We start from the raw sequence: 15,954 nt of genomic DNA, 5'->3' as shown, positions 1-15,954 counted from the left end.
AAAACAAGCTTTATTCTAAGAATTTAGTTTAAATTTGTATGAACACCCACAACAAGAATTTTTATCAATTACAAACATAAAGACCCCAGACAGCTACAGTAATCTATGTATAACCCTTAATTAATTCCCCCTTAACGGTTCCATTTCAAAATCAAAATCCCATAAACCAAAAACCCTTTTTAAGGGCATGGCCCAGCACTCGGCATTCTCACTTGAATAAGACTGGCTTCTCTTGAGATTCTGACCCCGTCTCATCAGGTTTAAACCCTTTCGGAAAGCGAACTATATCTTTTAAGTTACTAAAACAGCAGATAGCTATAATGAATGGGCTCTTCCTTGGAACAACTCTTTCGAATGAAAATAGAGAGGCGAAAACACTTTTGTTCTCTGAACCCACAGCAGCCAAATGTGAAAGCGAAAGCAAAATTCTCAGCCACAGCTCAGCTCCACCCACAAAAATGACATCACTGAAGCCATGTGATAAGACAAAAACTTCTTAAAGGGACATTCCCATGACACCAGCCATGAAGGTGCCAAATGAAGAGCGGCACCGATGCAGAGCTGGAGCCACTACTGGATGCCATGGAGGAGAGATGGGACATACTGTCCGGGAATGGGAAGGAGGCTGTCACCCACCGATGTCAACCGGGCCCGAGTGCAGGTGGCAGAGGCCATGAGCACCATGGGCCCCACTGCCTAGACCGGGCAGCAGTGCAGGAAGAAGCTGCATTACCTCGGGGTGAGTCACCACTACCATCTGGTACCACCTCCTCCCCCCACACCCATCACCCTCCCACCCCGAGTGGCCCTCACCAGTAGACCGGTAGGCAGTACTGGGTGAGAATGGGCAGGCCCACCAGGGTATGTCTCCTCAACCATCGTGTCCCTGGCTCCAAGCCCCTTCACATACACCCGTAGCCAATCCCCTCCACCTCAAGCGATCGAACCACACTCAACTCACACCACACCTATACCGCCTGACATGGCTGCGTGCCCTGCACATACTGGCTGCGGACCCCTGCGCTGTCTGCCTCCGAGTGTCTTACACTGTGCATTATCTGTTTCCCCCCCAGGAGAAGGCGGCCCACAACCACAGGGAGTGGGAGAAGACTGGAGAGGGCCCCCTGCACATGCGGCCCCTCACCATCGCAGAGTAGAGGGCGACAGATCTGGTCGGTGGGGTTGGAGAGACGGATGTCGGCATCAGCAATCCAAGTGAGCCCCCAATGAATTGTGACATGCCTTTTGTTACGACACCCTGGGCACGTTGGCGGTTAATTCCAGCCCCACAAAACCTGGAGTCTCAATATAAGTTAATTAACAAATTTATGTATTTTCCTGAGATCTTTGACCCTTGACTGCTCCAATGAGTTACAGGCACCACATTTGTAAGTAAAATATTAACAAAACTTTTATTTGTAATGAATAAAAGATGAAAATGTAATGGTAAGAATTAAACAAAGGTCTGCGAATCTAATTATTCCCCAAACCTGTCCCACCTCCCCCCAGACACACACAAGACAGGCGCAAGGTGAGGGGTAGGAAAGGATCAAAATAACAGGGATTAAGCTGGGAAACGGGAGGTGAGTCACTTTGCTGCTAAGGTTGTGATCTTTGTAGTCAGTGATCTTGTAATCATAGAATCACAGAATTTAAAGTGCAGAAGGAGGCCATTCAGCCCATCGAGTCTACACCGGCTCTTGGAAAGAACACTCCACTTAAGCCCACGCCTCCACCCTCTCCCCGTAACCTAGTAACCCCACCTAACCTTTTTTTTTGGACACTAAGGGCAATTTAGCATGGCCAATTCACCTAACCTGCACATCTTTAGACTGTGGGAGGAAACCAGAGTACCCGGAGGAAACCCACGCAGACACTGGGAGACCGTGCAGATTCTGCACAGTCAGTGACCCAGGCCGGGAATCGAACCTGGGACCCTGGAGCTGAAAAACAACTCTGCTAACCACTGCTACCGTGCAGTCCTAATCGTGGTCTTCAACTAGAATCTGCAGACAGAACTCTCTTTGGAAAGTAACTAATTTTTAACTCTTAACACTGATAACCCCCCACCTCCACCGAGGTAGCCTCAGTCCTGCCAGGCCTCCACCAGATTGACTCCCAGTCTCACTGAGACAATCTAGACAAGTGGAAACATTCTCTTCACGTCCACTCTATCCAGGCCACGCAGTATCCTGTAAGTTTCAATGAGACCCCCCCCTCAACCTTCTAAACTCCAACGAGTACAGACCCAGAGTCCTCAACCGTTCCTCATATGACAAGCTCTTCATTCCAGGGATCATTCTTGTGAACCTCCTCTGGACCCTTTCTAAGGCCAGCACATCCTTCGATACGGGGCCCAAAACTGCTCACAATACTCCAACGAAAGAGAAAATGCTGGAAAATCTCAGCAAGTCTGGCAGTATCTGTAGGGAGAGACGAGCTAACGTTTCGAGTCCGATGACTCTTTGTCAAAACTTTGTCACAATACTCCAAATAGGGTCTGACCAGAGCCTTTTATAGCCTCAGAAGTACATCCCTGGTTTTGTATTCTAGCCCTCTCAACGTGAATGCTAACATTGCATTTGCCTTCCAAACTGCCGACTGAACCTGCACGTTAATCTTAAGAGAATCGTGAACAAGGACTCCCAAGTACCTTTGTGCTTCTGATTTCTTAAGCATCTTCCCATTTAGAAAATAGTCTATGCCTCCATTTATCCTTCCAAAGTGCATAACCTCACACTTTTCCACATTGTATTCCATCTACCACTTCTTTGCCCACTCTCCTAGCCTGTCCAAGTCCTTCTGAAGCCCGCCTGCTTCCTCACCCTGCCCCTCTGCAGATCTTTGTATCATCTGCAAACTTAGCAACCATGCCTTCAATTCCTTCCTCCAGGTGATCCTTAAGCCTCCTACGCTCCAGGGAAAAAAAGTCCCAGCCTCTCCTTATAACTCAGATCATCAAGTCCTGGTATCATCCTCGTAAATCTCTTCTGCACTTTTTCTAGTTTAACAATATCCTATAACAGGGTGACCAGAACTGAACACGGTATTCCATGTGTGGTCTTACCAATGTCTTGTACAACTTCAACAAGACGTCCCAATTCCTGCATTCAATATTCTGACCAATAAAACGTAGCATGCTGAATGCCTTCTTCACTACCCCGTCCACTTGCGACACCACCTTCAAGGGGCTATGAACCTGTACCCCGAGATCTCTTTGTTTTGTAACTCTCCCCAGGAGAGGTCCTGCACTGATTTTATCTACCAAAATGCATCACCTCACATTTATTCAAATTAAACTCGATCTGCCATTCATCGGCCCACTGGACCAATTGGTCAAGGTAATGCTGCAATCTTGTATAACCTTCTTCACTATCCATTATGGCACCAATCTTGGTGTCATCTGCAAACTTACTAATCATGCCTCCTACGTTCTTATCCAAATCATTAATATATATAACAAATAACGGTGGACCCAGCACCGATCCCTGAGGCACACCGCTGGTCACAGGCCTCCAGTTTGAAAAACAACCCTCTGCAACCACCCTTTGGCTTTGGTTGCCAAGCCAAATTCGTGAGACATGGCTTTCCCCTTACAAAGCCATGCTGACTTTCCCTAATTAGCCCTTGCTTGTCTAAATGCCTGTAGATCCTGTCCCTCAGAATACCTTCTCATAGTTTACCCACTACAGAAGTAAGGCTAACCGGTGTCTGTAGTTCCCAGGCTTATCCCTACAGCTCTTAAACAAGGGCACAACATTTGCTACCCTCCAATCTTCAGGCACCTCTCCTATGGCTGTCGATGATTCAAATATCTCAGCTAGCGGGCTGGCAATTTCCTCCCTGGCCTCCCACAACGTCCTGGGATACATTTCATCAGGTCCTGGGAATTTATCTATCTTTGATGTGCTTTAATACCTCCAGCACCTCCTTCTCTGTAATATGTACACTCCTCAAGACATCACTTTTTATTTCCACAATTTCTCAAACATTCATGCCTTTCTCAGCAGTAAATACTAACGAGAAATATTCATTTTGGACCTCTCCCATCCCTTGTGGATCTGCACATAGATAACCTTGTTTATCCTGAACAGGTCCTACCCTTGCCCTAGTCACCCTTTTAGCTTTTATGTATCTGTAAAAGCTTTTTGGATTTTCCTAGTCTTCAGGGGTTCCACTTGATCCCACCTGCCTATGCATGTCATATGCCGCCTTCCTTCTTTTGACTATGGCCTCAATATCCCGAGTCATCCAGAATTCCCTCCTTCTATGAGCCTTCACTCAAGAGGAATGTGCTCAGCTGAACCCTAGTTAACACCTTTTTGAAAGACTCACACTTACCAGCTGTCCCCTTGCCTGTAAACAGGCTCCCCCAATCAACTTTTGAAAGTTCCCGCCTAATACCCTCGAAATTTAGAATTTTAACTTTTGGGCCAGAACTATCATTCTCCATAGCTATCTTAAAACTAATGGAATTATGGTCACTGGTTCCAAAGTGATCCCTCACTAAAACTTCTGTCACCTGTCCTTCTTTATTACCCAAGATGAGGTCAAAATTTGCCCCCTCTCTAGTCAGGCCATCCACATATTGAATGAGGAATTCGTCCTGAATATACGTGACAAATTTGAAGAGGCTTCATCTGGTGCGATCCACACAAACGCAGCGGCACATCAGGTAGAGGTAGGAACCCCCAAGGGGGTGGATGGTCGAAAGGCGACCCAACCCCAGGGACTAACTGCCATCCATACAGGCCTCAGGCATCTGGAAAGGGAAGTCCCATCAATGTCGGAGATGCAGGCGCAGAGCTGGGGACGACAAGAGGGAATGTCAGCAACCATCCTCGGGTTCGGAGGAGGAGGAGCAGTCTCTGTCAGGGAGAGAACATCAAAGACACTCCGAAGGTAAGTAAGTGATTTTTACTTTTATACCTTTTTCAAATTGTGTGTGTCGGGGGGGAAAAAAATTAAGCATTGGTAACTAATTAAACATAATTACTTAATTATAATTTAGAGGGATATCTAAGCCAGAGATCGGAGAGTACTATATTTAGCTTTCACATTTATATTAGAAATCTAGTGCTAGGAAACAGATAGTTAACAGTAACTTTAAAAAAAACATTTTTAAAAACTTTTAATTTTAATTAATTGACGCAATGTCAGTTAGAGGGGTGCAGTGCTCTGACTGTGAGATGTGGCAGGTCCGGGAGGCTTCCAGCGTCCCGGATGGCTTCATCTACAGAAAGTGCACCCAACTGGAGCTCCTCACAGACCGCATGGTTCGGTTGGAGCAGCAATTGGATGCACTTAGGAGCATGCAGGTGGCAGAAAGCGTCATAGATCGCAGTTATATAAATGTGGTCACACCCAAGGTGCAGGCAGAGAAATGGGTGACCACCAGAAATGGCAGGCAGTCAGTGCAGGAATCCCCTGTGGTTGTCCCCCTCTCGAACAGGTATACCCCTTTGGATACTGTCGGGGGTGATAGCCTATCAGGGGAAAACAGCAGCAGCCAGAGCAGTGGCACCACGGCTGGCTCTGATGTTCAGAAGGGAGGGTCAAAGCGCAGAAGAGCAATAGTAATAGGGGACTCTAGTCAGGGGCACAGATAGGTGCTTCTGTGGATGTGAAAGAGACTCCAGGATGGTATGTTGCCTCCCTGGTGCCAGGGTCCAGGATGTCTCCGAACGGGTAGAGGGCATCCTGAAGGGGGAGGGCAAACAGGCAGAGGTCGTTTATATTGGTACTAACGACATAGGCAGGAAGGGGCATGAGGTCCTGCAGCAGGAGTTCAGGGAGCTAGGCAGAAAGTTAAAAGACAGGACCTCTAGGGTTGTAATCTCGGGATTACTCCCTGTGCCACGTGCCAGTGAGGCTAGAAATAGGAAGATAGAGCAGCTAAACACGTGGCTAAACAGCTGGTGTAGGAGGGAGGGTTTCCATGATCTGGACCACTGGGAGCTCTTCCGGGGCAGGTGTGACCTATATAAGGACGGGTTGCATCTAAACTGGAGAGACATAAATATCCTGGCCGTGAGGTTTGCTAGTGTCACACGGGAGGGTTTAAACTAGTATGGCAGGGGGGTGGACAGGGAGCAATAGGTCAAAAGGTGAGGGCATTGAGGGAGAACTAGGGAATAGGGACAGTGGCTCTGAGGCAGAGCAGACAGGGAGACATTGCTGAACACAGCGGGTCTGGTGGCCTGAAGTGCATATGTTTTAATGCAAGACGTATTACGGGTAAGGCAGATGAACTTAGAGCTTGGATTAGTACTTGGAACTATGATGTTGTTGCCATTACAGAGACCTGGTTGACGGAAGGGCAGGATTGGCAGATAAACGTTCCAGGATTTAGATGTTTCAGGCTGGATAGAGGGGGATGTAAAAGGGGTGGCGGAGTTGTGCTACTGGTTAGGGAGAATATCACAGCTGTACTGCGGGAGGACACCTCAGAGGGCAGTGAGGCTATATGGGTAGAGATCAGGAATAAGAAGCGTGCAGTCACAATGTTGGGGGTTTACTACAGGCCTCCCAACAGCCAGCGGGAGATAGAGGAGCAGATAGGTAGACAGATTTTGGAAAAGAGTAAAAACAACAGGGTTGTGGTGATGGGAGACTTCAACTTCCCCAATATTGACTGGGACTCACTTAGTGCCAGGGGCTTAGACGGGGCGGAGTTTGTAAGGAGCATCCAGGAGGGCTTCTTAAAACAATATGTAGACAGTCCAACTAGGGAAGGGGCGGTACTCGACCTGGTATTGGGGAATGAGCCCGGCCAGGTGGTAGAAGTTTCAGTAGGGGAGCATTTCGGGAACAGTGACCACAATTCAGTAAGTTTTAAAGTGCTGGTGGACAAGGATAAGAGTGGTCCTAGGATGAATGTGCTAAATTGGGGGAAGGCTAATTATAACAATATTAGGCAGGAACTGAAGAACATAGATTGGGGACGGATGTTTGAGGGCAAATCAACATCTGACATGTGGGAGGCTTTCAAGTGTCAGTTGAAAGGAATTCAGGACCGGCATGTCCCTGTGAGAAAGAAGGATAAATACGGCAATTTTCGGGAACCTTGGATAACGAGAGATATTGTAGGCGTCGTCAAAAAGAAAAAGGAGGCATTTGTCAGGGCTAAAAGGCTGGGAACAGACGAAGCCTGTGTGGAATATAAGGAAAGTAGGAAGGAACTTAAGCAAGGAGTCAGGAGGGCTAGAAGGGGTCACGAAAAGTCATTGGCAAATAGCGTTAAGGAAAATCCCAAGGCTTTTTACACGTACATAAAAAGCAAGAGGGTAGCCAGGGAAAGGGTTGGCCCACTGAAGGATAGGCAAGGGAATCTATGTGTGGAGCCAGAGGAAATGGGCGAGGTACTAAATGAATACTTTGCATCAGTATTCACCAAAGAGAAGAAATTGGTAGATGTTGAGTCTGGAGAAGGGTGTGTAGATAGCCTGGGTCACATTGAGATCCAAAAAGACGAGGTGTTGGGTGTTTTAAAAAATATTAAGGTAGATAAGTCCCCAGGGCCTGATGGGATCTACCCCAGAATACTGAAGGAGGCTGGAGAGGAAATTGCTGAGGCCTTGACAGAAATCTTTGGATCCTCACTGTCTTTCTTCAGGTGATGTCCCGGAGGACTGGAGAATAGCCAATGTTGTTCCTCTGTTTCAGAAGGGTAGCAAGGGTAATCCAGGGAACTACAGGCCGGTGAGCCTTACTTCAGTGGTAGGGAAATTACTGGAGAGAATTCTTCGAGACAGGATCTACTCCCATTTGGAAGCAAATGGACGTATTAGTGAGAGGCAGCATGGTTTTGTGAAGGGGAGGTCGTGTCTCACTAACTTGATAGAGTTTTTCGAGGAGGTCACAAAGATGATTGATGCAGGTAGGGCAGTGGATGTTGTCTCTATGGACTTCAGTAAGGCCTTTGACAAGGTCCCTCATGGTAGACTAGTACAAAAGGTGAAGTCACACGGGATCAGGGGTGAGCTGGCAAGGTGGATACAGAACTGGCTAGGTCATAGAAGGCAGAGAGTAGCAATGGAAGGATGCTTTTCTAATTGGAGTGCTGAGACCAGTGGTGTTCCACAGGGATCAGTGCAGGGACCTTTGCTGTTTGTAGTATATATAAATGATTTGGAGGAAAATGTTACTGGCCTGATTAGTAAGTTTGCAGACGACACAAAGGTTGGTGGAATTGCGGATAGCGATGAGGACTGTCAGAGGATACAGCAGGATTTAGATTGTTTGGAGACTTGGGCGGAGAGATGGCAGATGGAGTTTAATCCGGACAAATGTGAGGTAATGCATTTTGGAAGGTCTAATGCAGGTAGGGAATATACAGTGAATGGTAGAACCCTCAAGAGTATTGAAAGTCAAAGAGATCTAGGTGTACAGGTCCACAGGTCACTGAAAGGGGCAACACAGGTGGAGAAGGTAGTCAAGAAGGCATACGGCATGCTTGCCTTCATTGGCCGGGGCATTGAGTATAAGAATTGGCAAGTCATGTTGCAGCTGTATAGAACCTTAGTTAGGCCACACTTGGAGTATAGTGTTCAATTCTGGTCACCACACTACCAGTAGGATGTGGAGGCTTTTGAGAGGGTGCAGAAGAGATTTACCAGAATGTTGCCTGGTATGGAGGGCATTAGCTGTGAGGAGCGGTTGAATAAACTTGGTTTGTTCTCACTGGAACGAAGGAGGTTGAGGGGCGACCTGATAGAGGTCTACAAAATTATGAGGGGCATAGACAGAGTGGATAATCAGAGGCTTTTCCCTGGGGTAGAGGGGTCAATTACTAGGGGGCATAGGTTTAAGGTGAGAGGGGCAAGGTTTAGAGTAGATGTACGAGGCAAGTTTTTTACACAGAGGGTAGTGGGTGCCTGGAACTCGCTACCGGAGGAGGTGGTGGAAGCAGGGACGATAGTGACATTTAAGGGGCATCTTGACAAATACATGAATAGGATGGGAATAGAGGGATATGGACCCAGGAAGTGTAGAAGATTGTCGTTTAGTCGGGTAGCATGGTCGGCACGGGCTTGGAGGGCCGAAGGGCCTGTTCCTGTGCTGTACATTTCTTTGTTCTTTGTTGTTCATCCAGTGCCTGTATGTGCAGTTGGATGAGTCCTAACCTGGAGGAGCAGGAGATGGTGCCAACCATGCGTGTTACCCAGGCCAACACTGAACGGGTGGTGTCCGTGATGGAGATTTTGAATGCAAAGCTATTGGCCATGGGTCAAGATGTCTAAGGAATGGGGCACTCTGTGCAGGCGGTGACTGAGGCACAGGACCAGATGGCCATGTCACAGGTAGCCATGTACCAGGGCCACATGGACATTGTAGCTGCGCCCCAGAACCTGGCCCAGTCACAACGGGTCATGGCTGTGGGCATCGAGAACATTGGCCTGGCGCTGGCTGACCTGAGCCGGTCCCTGGGTGACGTGGCACAGTCCCTGGGTGACGTGGCACAGTCCCACAGTCCTAGTCGAGACAGGAGCAGGCCTCCAGGAGTGGCAGCGGCAGATGGTGGGGAGCCCCCAAAGCTTGTTCTGGCTGCATCCCCGTTCCTAAGAGTAGCCCCGGGGCCATTGGGCACCCCAAGGGAGTAGGAGTGATGGGGTCTGTGCTGGTGACACCTGCAGGGGAGGTGCTGGAACACCTCGTCGCCGTTGAATTCCCCTCCCCTATCCGTCCCTGGCGCATCCAATGGATAGCGTGCAGAACAGGGTAGCACCACGCCCCCTGTGAAACCCGGAACACTGGCCTGGTTGCTTCAGAGGATGATTACCAAAGGGAACCCAGGTCTTGTCTCAGGGCAAGCTACACAACAGGCCGCCTCTGCTTCTGATGTACAGCCTGGGGACCTACCCCGAAGGAGCGCTCGGACACGCAGGATTAGAAAGGTAGACACCAGTTAAGTTGGCACGAGTGAAGCACATAGATTAGCAAATTGGGTAAGGGTACAATAATTGTGCATATCGCAATAAATGCCTGTTCACCGACGTTCCAAACTGCCTCGGTCCTCTGAAGAGTGTGAGGGATGGGTTGGGCTGAGCTGGGAGCAAAAGGTGTGCCAGGTGAGAGTGGGCAGGTTATGGGGGGCCGGGGGAGGCTTTGGTTAGGGGGCGGTGTTGGAGGTGGACACTGGTTAGGGCCCCCAGGGAAATTGGAGGTTACCCCCGGGGTCATCCTTGGAGGTGGCAGGGGATGGGGCCAGATATGTGAGGGCGACGTGTAATAGGGTCTACCCCGTGCATGACCCACCAATGTCCCCCCCCCCACCCCAATGGTTCGATGGAACCGTGAGATAGAATGGCCAGGATTCACGCAGGGATCACCCGGGCAGACAGTGGAATATGCCACTGACGCAGGAGTCAGATTTCGTCAAATGAAGCGGAGCACCAGAGCTCATTGCGCAGCAGGTCATCATCATCCTCCATCCCATGGACCAGACCGCTGACACTGCAACCCTTGGCCAACATCCTGTAGTGCAGCAGGTGGGGAGCATGGGTGGGAGGGGTGGAGTGCATGGAGGGAAGTGGACGTGGGGAGGGAGTGGTTGGCCGTGGGGTGGGATGGGACCTTTGGCCTTCCGGTAGCCAGGTTGCCTAGTCGGTGACTCAGGTGTTTAGATTGACCCATCCTGGCCCTCCTCCGCACCTTCCAGGTCGAACAAGGCCTGGCATTCATCCTCCTCCTCCAGCATGTTACCCTCTGCTGCACGGTGTAGTGGAGTATGCAGCAGGCTATACAATGTAGGGGTCCCTCCTTGGGCTGTACTGGAAGGCCCCTCCAGAGCGGTCCAGGCACTTGAACTGTATCTTGAGGACGCCGATGCACCACTCGATGACGCTCCTGGTCACTGCATGGGCATCATTATAGCGGTCCTCTGCATTGGTCTGAGGCCTCCGGATAGACGTCATCAGACACAACCGCAGCGGATAACTTCTGACATCCAGGAGATAACCGTTCACCTAAAGGAGCGCCTCAAAGGTGTTGGGAACCATTGAGTGCGCCAGGATGAAGGAGTCATGCACGCTGCCCGGATACTGGGCACAGGCGTGCATGATGTGCATCCGGTTGTCACACACCAATTGCACATTGAAGGTGTGGAATCCCTTCTGGTTTTTGAAGGGCATCTCCTCGTGCAGCGGTGCTTGTTGGGGGACATGTGACTCGTCAATCATCCCCTGGACCTGGGGCATCTCAGTGATGGCGACGAATCCCGCTGCACAGGCAACCTGCTGGACTTGGTCCATATTCAGGTTGATGTATTGTTCCGCCCGGGCATGTAAGGCCTCTGTTAAGGTGTGGATGCATCTGTGCACAGAGGTCTGGGGGTTCCCAGACAGGTCCTTATTTGGCGCTTGGAAGGGCGCTGTGTCATAAACGTTCAGGGCATCTGTCACCTTAACGGCCACCGGGTGCGTATGTCTTTCCCCCCACACCCACATGGTGCAATATGCTCCATGATCTGGCAGATATGCCGCACAATCTCCCTCGTTAGCCAGAGTCTTTGATGACACGCATAGTCTGGCAGGTCCTCGAAGGACAAGTGCTGCCGGTTTTCATTTTTAAAAAAATTTAGAGTTCCCAATTCATTTTTCCCAATTAAGGGGCACTTTAGCGTGGCCAGTCCACCTACCCTGCACATCTTTTGGGTTGTGGGAGCGAAACCCACGCAAACACGGGGAGAATGTGCAAACTCCACACGGACAGTGACCCAGAGCCGGGATCGAACCTGGGACCTCAGCGCCGTGAGACTGCGGTGCTAACCACTGCACTACCGTGCTGCCAATCTGCCGGTTTACATGGGGCCTGATGCGACACCTCCTTACCACCTCCTCCTCGGCCTTTTGGAAAGCTGGATCTCCATCCTCACTGGCTGCCTCCTGCTCCTCTGGAGCAGGCTCCAGTTCTGCGGGGCCCTCCCCAAGCAGCTCCTGCTCGTGAAGCCACAATGTGTCCGCCTGTGCTGTGGCTGGCAGCAGATGCCAACCATTCCTGGTTAGATGCTGAACTCCATTATCTGTAGGGGGTGAAGGGTGAACATGTTAGCATGATGAGTACTCCTGTGTGCCAAACTAGATCCAACAGGCTGCCCGATGGCTCTGGCTAGCACTGCAGCCCCTGCTCCCACATGCCCTGCTCCCATTCCCACCCCCGTCCATTCCCGCAACACTTTGCCGTCCGCACCGTACCCCTGGTCCTGTTGGTGCCTGGCACCTGTGGGCCTCTAACCGCGCCACACATACCTGCCGGCATGAGTACCCATGCCAGCGATATGCTCTGCGGCCCCTATCATGCGCCCTCCTGTGGGTTCTGGGGCGGTACGGTAGCACAGTGGTTGGCACTGTTGCTTCACAGCGCCAGGGTCCCAGGTTCGATTCCCGCTTGGGACACTGTGCTGAGTCTGCACGTTCTCCCTGTGTCTGCTTGGGTTTCCTCCGGATGCTCCAGTTTCCTCCCACAAGTCCCAAAAGACGTGTTTATTCGGTGTATTGGACATTCTATATTCTCCCTCTGTGTACCCGAACAGGCGCTGGAGTGTGATGACCAGGGGATTTTCACAGTAGCTTCATTGCAGTGTTAATGTAAGCTTACTTGTGACAAGAATAAAGATTATTATTACTGTGGGGGGTTTCCCTTGGTTGGGCAGTGTGATACCCCACCAGCAGGGGGGCACAACCGTGAGCCCGCCATTGCGCTTTTGGGGACATTATCTACCTCCTCTCTCTCCCTCAGCAGCCGTGGCGCCTGTTTCCCAATGTATAGATACCAAAACTTAACTGCGTCGTCGTCACATAGCACCTGGCGGAGGCAGAGCATCACAGGGAAGCAAGGGACAACCGGGTTGGGCCCATTAATGAGATGTTGATGCATGCTACTGTTCATTTTGCATGCCAGGCTGGCACAGTGTGGACCACATTCACACCACTATGGAGACGCCCGAGCATGGCATTCCATTGGTAATCCAGCACCGACGTCCATTTTTGGCTGGCTGCGATTCGGGTGTCGGCCGAAGGAGAAACCCTCCAAGAACTCAGCCCCCACAGCTCTTTCGCAAGGAGTTCCAAAAACTCTCAACTCTGAGAGAAGAAATTCCTCTGCATCTCAGTCTTAAATTGGCATCCCTTTATTCTGAGACCATGCCCTCTAGTCTTGGACTCTCCGGTGAGGGGTAACACCCTCTCAGCATTTACCCTGTCAAGCCCCTTAGGAATTCTATATGTTTCAATGAGATCACCTCTCTTCTAAATTCCACGAGTAGAGTTCAAACCTGTCTAACCTTTGCTCATAAGACAATCCCTCCATACCAGGTATCATCCAAGTGAAATGTCTCTGAACTACCTCCAATGAAATAATGGGCGCGATTCAATCAAAAGATTTTAACGTTTTGGGTGAGTTTGGCAGGGTATTTCCTGCTGGCTTTTTGGGTGAGATCCAGACCAGTATTCACCCACACTGAGTCATTGTTATGGGCCTTGGGGAGTTTCGCCCCGGTCCAGCCCACACTTAGAATTTTTTTCTGCAGTGCGCAGCTGAACCCGCCGGTGAGAACAGGGCACTATTTTAAACAAATGCCCAGATCTCTAAGTGAGTATAAGCGCCCACCCCACATGGGCAATGCTGCCCCCCGCAGATTTGGGGCATTACACCCCCCCCCTTCCAAGTGAGGACACCCCGCTATGGGGTCACTGAGGGGCCCCCTTTTCAGGCCCCCAAAACTCCCCTTTCAGGACCCCCCCCCCATTCACTCCCACAACCTTTGAGGCCCCTTCATACCCCCCACCCCCGTTTCATGTGCAAGACCCTTCTCAGACTCTGACCTTTGTCAGTGCCAACCTGGTGCCTGGCCATGCCCTGTCCCTGACCACCCAGGGTCTCCAGTAGCCTCTGATATCTCCCCCCTCCCACCACCCCCCACCGCCCCATCCCAAGTCGCCATCACAACTGGCTGTGGAAACCAGTACTAATTGGCATCCGATTGAGGCTTTGCTGGTAAGGCCGGTGACTCCTAATGGCTCATTTAAATAGAGCGAGCCAGGTGATTTGCAAAGCTGAATTTGGGCCTCTCCTGAAATTCACCCACGCAATGCAGTGGCTGAATCACGCCCCATATCTTAAAGAAGGGAACCAAAACTGCTCGCAGTACTTCTGATGTGGTCTCACCAGTACCTTGCACAGTTGCAGAAAGAATTCTTCCTCTTGTATTCCAAACCAATGAAATAAGTGCCAACATTTCATTAGCCTTTCTGATTCCCTACTGTACCTGTTTGCTAACTTTCTGTCTTTTGTGCACAAGTACCCCAAAGTCCCTTTATGTTGCAGTTTTCTGCAGTTTTTCTCTATTTAAATAATACTGTTCATTTGCTCTTCCTTCCAAAATGGACAACTTCACATTTTCCCACATTATTCTCCATTTTGCTAACTTTTTGTCCTATTACTTAACCTATCAATATCTCTTTGTAAATTGTTTCTATCCCACTCGCAACTTGCTTTTCCACCTATTTTTGTGTTGTCTGCAAATTTGGCTACAGTACATTTGCTTCCTTCCTCCAAGTCAATATATATTGTAAACAGTTGCGGTCCCAGTACTGATCCCTGTGGAACCCCACTGGTTACAGGTTGCCAACCTTAAAAAGAACCCATTATCCCAACTCGTTGTTTCCTGCCCATTAACCAATTCTCTACCCATACCATGGGCTCTTATCTTATGACTTAAACTTTTGCGAGGTACCTTGTTGAATGCCTTCTGGAAGTTCAAATACAACACATCTACTGCTTCACCTCTATCCACTCTGATTGAGACTTCCTCGAAAAGCTCTAATAGATTAGGCGGACACTGTTTCCCTTTCATGAAGCCATACTCACTCTGCTTGATTAGATTATGATTTTCTTAATGTGCTGCTATTACATCCTTAATAATTGATTCCAAAATTTTCCAACAATAGATGTTGGGTAGCTATAGGCCAATTAACCAGTTGTTTGCCTCCCTCCCTTTTTGAATAGGGCTGTTACATTGGCAATTTCTAATCCTCCAGCACTTCTCCAGAATCCAAGGATTACAACCAAATTTACAACCAATGCATCCACTATTTCTGTCGCTACTCTTTTAGGATCCTAGGATGCAAGCCATCAGGGCCAGGGGACTTATCTGCCTTTATTTGCATTCATTTGTTTCATACTACTTCTCTAGTGACGGTGATGGTATTTAAGTGCTCTCCTGTATTCTTTAGTATTAATGGGATGTTCGAAGAATCTTCCATTGTAAAGGCCATTGCAAAATATCTTTTTAACTCCTCTGCCATTTCCTTGTTCCCCATAACTATCTGCTCAGATTAAGTTTATGAGGTGCCTAATGTTCACTTTAATCTCTTTCCTTTTTATATATTTAAACAGGATCATATTGTCAGTTTATATTCCTTGCTAGTTTGCCCTTGCAGCTTATTTTCTCTTTTTTTTAGTGCTCCTTTGCTGGATTCTGAATTTATCCCAGTTTTGGGGGCTATCACTGACTTTTGCCTCCTTATATGCTTCTTCTTTCAACTTAATTCTCTCCTTAAAATTCTTGGTTAGCCATGGTTGGCTTATCCCTCGCTTAGAATCTTTCCTCCTTACTTGGATATATTTTTGCTGAGAGTCAAGATTACCTCCTTAAATGTCTGCCACTGCTTGTTTACTGTCTTTCCTGCTAATCGATCCACCAGTTCACTTTAGCTAACTATATCCTCACTTAATTGTAATTCCCTGTTTACATTGAACATAGTTGTTTCTGACCCAAGTTTCTCACCCTCAAACTGAATAGTAAATTCTATCATGTTATGATCGCTACTTCCTCGGGGATCTTTTACTCTGAGGTATTTTATTAAACCTGCCTCATTACCAGATCTAAGATAGCCTGTTCTCTGGTTGGCTCCATGATATATATAAATGTAATGAACAGCAAGTACCATTCAT

This window comes from Scyliorhinus torazame, chromosome 15, assembly GCF_047496885.1.
Source record: "Scyliorhinus torazame isolate Kashiwa2021f chromosome 15, sScyTor2.1, whole genome shotgun sequence".
NCBI classification, from domain to species: domain Eukaryota; kingdom Metazoa; phylum Chordata; class Chondrichthyes; order Carcharhiniformes; family Scyliorhinidae; genus Scyliorhinus; species Scyliorhinus torazame.
Note: the sequence above shows the minus strand (reverse complement) of the source record.